At 46.1% G+C, this 6,090-nt stretch overlaps 1 protein-coding gene across 2 annotated transcripts in view; it reads right to left on the minus strand.

Moving 5' to 3' along the window:
• ETV6 (ETS variant transcription factor 6) overlaps window positions 1–6,090 on the minus strand; it is a 249,149-nt gene that overhangs the window by 155,108 nt on the left and 87,951 nt on the right. The gene's annotated exons all lie outside the window — the stretch shown is intronic.

The raw sequence follows: 6,090 nt of genomic DNA on the forward strand, positions 1-6,090 counted from the left end.
TCATCCTAGGGGATTTTTAAATAAAACCATGTTCCTTTTCTCTCTAACAGTTTCTTCGACAACCACAAAAGCTATTTCCCTTACTCAACACCTTTCCATTTATCCAAGAGCAGCAGATCTGAACATACAGGTGAGACGAACAGGAGCCGTGAGGAGGAAAGGCCCCGTCAACATTTATCCGGGGCCTGTTCGTGGGCAGAGCTCTGAACCCAGGAGGAGCGAGTCTGCCTCTGGGAATCACAGTGGCTGCCATCTAACGACGCCGGTCCAGGGGTCTGAAGATGCACCCTCCCCTTCTCGCAAAAGAGGAAGGGGTGATGGAGGCACTAAGGGGGCTTGTAGGGGGGAAAGACTGAAAGTATCCAAATAGATGTCTTCAAATTCGGAAGGGCTAGTATAAGGCAGAGCGAAGGCTTCCCCTTAGCCCCCCAGAGGGCAGGGCTGGCCACACACACCTGTGCCCTAGGAATGTGTGTCTGATTACTGCTCCCCTTAAAGCCAATTTAAGATGAGGCTGAAAGGTGACTCTGAAAGGTGTTCCTGCGCTGGGAATTAACTCAAGGAGAACTTGAAGGGGCCTTGTAACTAAGTCCAAGATGCTGCTTCTGCGTGATCTTCTATCTCCTGGCGAGTCAATGCTTATTAATTACATTGTGGGCAGAACAGAGCCAAACAAAACAGGAAGACCACGGTCCCCCTTCTCCATCAACCAGTCCCCAGAGGCCCCTCACACCATCCGAGGGGTCTACCCAATATAATTAGAAAAATTACTAGTATCTACAACTTGGAGCAACCCTTTCGAAGACAAGCACCAAAGACAAAAACTCAAATAGATTTCTCTATTGTCCTAATTTTAAAACATTTTAATTAAGATCCTTTCCAACCCTGAGATGCTATAAATCTTTTTTTTTTTTTCTCTTCTGAACTTCTTAAATATTTCTGACATGAGTAGTAGTAAGCAGAATCTCAAGCTGTGATTCCTTTTCATGCCAGGTTGTGGTTTCCAGGGAGGTCTGTGTGTAAAGGATGCCTAGCTCATTTGGCTGGAACCCAGTGCTGACGGAGGCAAGGTCACAGGCTTTAGACCTGGATGGGAAAATGAAATGCACGCCACCCCATGGCCCAGATTACACCCCTAATCCCTGCCAGGATACAGATGACTTCTTTTAAGGTGGAGATTAGGTGAGCTCGGCAACAAACATCACCCCTACTGGAAACCCCAGAAGCGCATGTCCTACTGACAGCGGGGTCACTTCAGTATAAGAAAGGTGGTGTGACTTCATACAGAACCAGCTGGTGTCACCTCTGGGAAAAATACCGTCTTGCTGTGGGATTTATTCACAAATGCCCCTAAGCTTTTGATCCACCTTTTGAGAAAGGGTCACAGAATCCTTTCGTCCTAACTAATTCTAACAGCAGAAGAAACAGGTACTCAAATGAACAGCAGCTTATATCCTGGCCACAACCAAGTGAGGCCAAGTTCGGCTCTTGATTAGCTGCTTTCTCCTCCAGTAATGCTGTTCCCTCTAATGATCTGGCTATTGCAATTAGCCAATCTGCAGTGTCCCTGCCTGGGGCTAACAAGTAATGAACCGCGAGCGTTACTATTTAGTTGTATCAAGGGCGCCATTAGAGAGAGCTTCTCAATTTCTCCCCGCAAAGGAGAGATACCTTCCAGGCATGTTCTACCTGCCCGTGGGGCTGCTTTCCCACTGCACTCACAGCGCCCCTGGGTACGAGCTCCCGGGGGACTCATGGGACCTTAAGATTGGACAGAGGAAAGGATGAGGGTCAGGCTTCTGTGGAGACCAGAGGTGGAAGCAGCAGAAGAGCCCCAAAGAGGTGCTTTGAACCTGCACATTAACCACTGATTCCTCCCTCCCTCTTCACCTGCCTTCTCCTGCCTCATAAACATTCTCCCCAGCTCCAAGCAGCTTTCCTCTCTCTGTTACAGCATCACTCTGGGCTTAGTCCATCTTCATTTCTTTCGTGAATGACTGCACCTGAAAGTCTTACAAAAGGAAGAGAGAGAAAGAGAAGCTTTTAAACTCACACCCTCAGCTGATTGCTGGAGGTGACTGGAGGGGAGGCAGCTCAGACCCCCTTTACAATTGAAAAGACTTTTTGTCCTGTGATGTATCTTTACAAAATGTCGACAGCTGAAATGGACCACACACGGAATGAGAAATGTGAGGCTTTAAAAACAGGCTACCAGAGCAAGATTGGCCTTCTAGTTCAAACGAGGGTAATCCAGAGAAATGCTGAAGAAAGTCTCTAAAAGAACAGCCCCACTGAAGTCTGCGTGAAGTCCCGCAAGGCCCTAACTAGATGCTGCCCATTTCCAGTGAAATAGGAGACAACCCGGCCCCCCCGACACACCTCAGTCAGGAAAGGAGAAGGCTGGGTTACAACCACTGCCAGGGTCAAGATGAACAAATTCCCTTGCTCTACATATATCAGAAAATGCCTGGGTTGCATCAGGCTGACAAAGAAATAGAAAAAGCCCTGTAAACTATACCTAGAGTAACAAGTGCAAACGAGGTCTGGTACAGATTCATGTCTCTGGGAAAATGTTTCCTACCAATATAATTTTCAACAAAACCCTATTAAGAACACTATACTTGAAAAGCACCATAAAAGACATGTCAACAACTCCTCAGCATATGCCGTCTGAGGAACGGGCATTAAAGTACCCAACCTTTACCATCACATAATGTTATTTTAAAGGTAAGTCACATGAAGCTTGTGAAATATTACGCGTTTCTTGAAACAAAGGCTCTCTATAAATACAACGCATCGTTACAATGAGAAATTTGTATTACAATGAGAAATGTGTAAAGTCCCAAATAAAGCACTACTTTTTATGCATGCCGTAAGAATTAAACCTGCCTTCATGGTGCAGAGTGGGAAATTAACTGAAGCCACAACTGAAGACGGGCCGTGACTTCATATATGACTGACTGAAGAATCAGGGAAGAATTTATCTGCCTGCCCAACCTGCAGCCTCTGTAACTCAGAAGTAACCTATACACCATCTTGAACACTGATTAAGAGGGTCACGCACCTGCATCTCCTCTTTTAGAAAAACTTTTCCAGAAGTAATAACCATCCTGGCAAGTAATTTCTTAGAAACTTTGTCAGAAACCATAGACGTTCCCTGATCTTTAGACACATGACTCCTTACAGGAACTCAGAAAAGGCATCCTTCCCTCCACTGTGGTCGTGGTTACAAAGACCTGGGAGTTCGGATTTTTTTTGACAACTGATGACTGAAAACAAGTTCTGCTGCCAAGGTGAATATTATTATGAGAAATGCTACCAGCATTAGTAGCAATTCTAAAAACTTAATGACAGGAAAGAGAATGAAATATAGACGCCTGTGTGTGTATGTGATGACAACAGTCATTAACAGAATACGAAGCGGCTTGAAATAATAAAGAAACTCATGCGCTGCACTCTTGTAGCCCTGTCGTTATTTTACATAAGATCCTGTGCCTTCGTTACAACTACTGTGCTTGACAGTACATGAAAAATATGCTTGAGGTTCCACATACTTCAGGGACTCAGGATCATCTAATCATTTGGGAAATATACATTTTTTAAATCAGGTATTCTGAATCTTGCCTGCACATCAGAATCATCTGGAGAAGCTTTAAAAAAAAATCCCAGTTATCAATTAGCAGAGGCAAACTATCGATATTATACATAGGATGGATAAACAACAAGGTCCTATTGTATAGCACAGGGAACTATATTCAATATCCTGTAACAAACCATAATGGAAAAGAATATGAAAAAGAATATAAAAAATGAAAAGATTGTCTTTAATTGCCCCCCCCAAAAATCCCAGTACCCAAGTCAACCAGCCAGGTATCAATATAGATATATATATATATTTTTTGCGGTACGCGGGCCTCTCACTGTTGTGGCCTCTCCCACTGCGGAGCACAGGCTCCGGACGCGCAGGCTCAGTGGCCATGGCTCACGGGCACAGCCGCTTTGCGGCATGTGGGATCTTCCCGGACAGGGGCACGAACCCGTGTCCCCTGCATCGGCAGGCAGACTCTCAACCACTGCACCACCAGGGAATCCCCAGGTATCAATATTTTTAAAGCTCTTCGTGGGATTCCAATATGCAGAGAGGTAAGGCTGAGAATCAGTATCTTCAATCAAGACGTAAATAGAGTAAATCCAGACACATGCTAAATGATTACCTTTCGCAGTAGTTTTTTAGAAACCTTATTAACCCATTTGCTAATTGTCCTTCCCTCCTGAGTAAATTGCTACTGTTCTGCCTTTAACCATAAAATAGACATTATCGGTGTAATACAGGAAGTTCCCGCCTGATGACTACCTGGCCCACAAAGGAACAAGTGCCCCAGAAACGTGTGTCTGCAGTGGTTCCTCTTCCCTCCCAACTGCCTCTGGAGTTCCCCCAGCCCCACCCCCAGGGGGGCTGCTCAGCTTCACTTTCTGGAGCTCCACCTGGAGCCCATGTTCTCAGCACCGGCTGCACTTGACGTGGGTAGCAGGACCAAGACAAGGGTAACGATGGAGACGCTAGCGGGAATGAAAACCCATTCCACTTCCGGATTGCCCTCCCTCTCCCTACCCACACCCAGAAGGGTCTGTGTGTCTTCATGTGTTCAGGCCCCAGACCCCCTCTTTCTGGCTCAAGAATCCAGCAGCTTGGAGTCCAGGGGGCCTCTTTTCCCCAGGTGAGATGCATGATCCCCATGATGGCTGCCAGGGCTGCCTGTGTGCCACTCGAAAATGGCGAGTGGGATACATCATTTCCCCAAAGTAACCTTGCTACTTGTGATTAGGTCTTTATTGTTGCACATGAACTGTCAACTCTAACCTGGGGGAAGGTCTTGACCTCCAAGTAGCTGACTTCTTAAAAAAATCTTGGGGCTTCCCTGGTGGTGCAGTGGTTGGGAGTCCGCCTGCCGATGCAGGGGACGTGGGTTCGTGCCCCGGTCTGGGAGGATCCCACATGCCGCGGAGCGGCTGGGCCCATGAGCCATGGCCGCTGAGCCTGCGTGTCCGGAGCCTGTGCTCCGCAACGGGAGAGGCCACAACAGTGAGAGGCCCGCAAACCGCAAAACAAACAAACAAACAAACAAAATCTTGGAACCCTAAACGAGTAGAAATCTCCAGCCCGCTAAGGTCTTCACCAAGATGGTTGGAAGTCCTTCCATGACATGCTGCTATGTCCTCCTAACACCCCTGGGAGTCATATCACCCAAACCAGCACAAAACCTACTTGACAGATGTAGGAACTGAGGTGGAAGGATTGACAAGATTCTTGAATGAATCCCATAACTGCTCTGGAGGGCGCAGAGTCCTAAACCCAAAGATGTCATCTTTCTCTGGAGTTACCTTCTGTCTCTAGTGTTGTTTAAACTCTTGGTCATCATGATAAAGTCTGTGTATAAAGTGGCCCTTAAGGGGAAGCGTAGCTCACTTAAGAACCTAGCTGATTTATTCATTCATTCCTTGATAAAAATTATTCTCCAAAGAAGCCACTGGAAACCGAAGTCCTTCCAATAAAACAAAATTTTCAACAGTTTCCAAGCATCTTGATGTTATTAGTATTTTATCTCTTCTTCCTTTAAGCAAAATACAATTCTAAAACAGTGATAGAACTGTGGCATGAAGATGGCTTTATCATCTGAAATTCACTCAGGTGCTGAAAGTCCTAGAGTGGGCAGTAATTCTCTTTGCGTCTTTCAGAAGCAACTTGCAAGCTACCCTGTGAAAGCCGGCTACAGCATCGCTAGCCAAGCCTCACCAGCGGTGTCAACAGTTCTGACATGGAGATGCCAACAACTGAAACCTATCAACAGGAAGATCTGGAAAGTTTAACCAAAAGTTGAAATACAGACTCTGCAAATCACTTGGAGCTTGTAGGGTTGAAACAGGAGCTTAGAAAAAGGCTAATATTTCCTTTATTGCTATGGAATTCCTCTCTAGTTGTATTACTTTATATTCCTTGCCACAAGCCAATCAAATCTATGCTGACGGGGCTTCCCTGGTGGCGCAGTGGTTGACAGTCCGCCTGCTGATGCAGGGGATACGGGTTCGTGC

This window comes from Mesoplodon mirus, assembly GCF_964341445.2.
Source record: "Mesoplodon mirus genome assembly, chromosome: 11".
Classification (NCBI taxonomy): Eukaryota; Metazoa; Chordata; class Mammalia; order Artiodactyla; family Ziphiidae; genus Mesoplodon; species Mesoplodon mirus.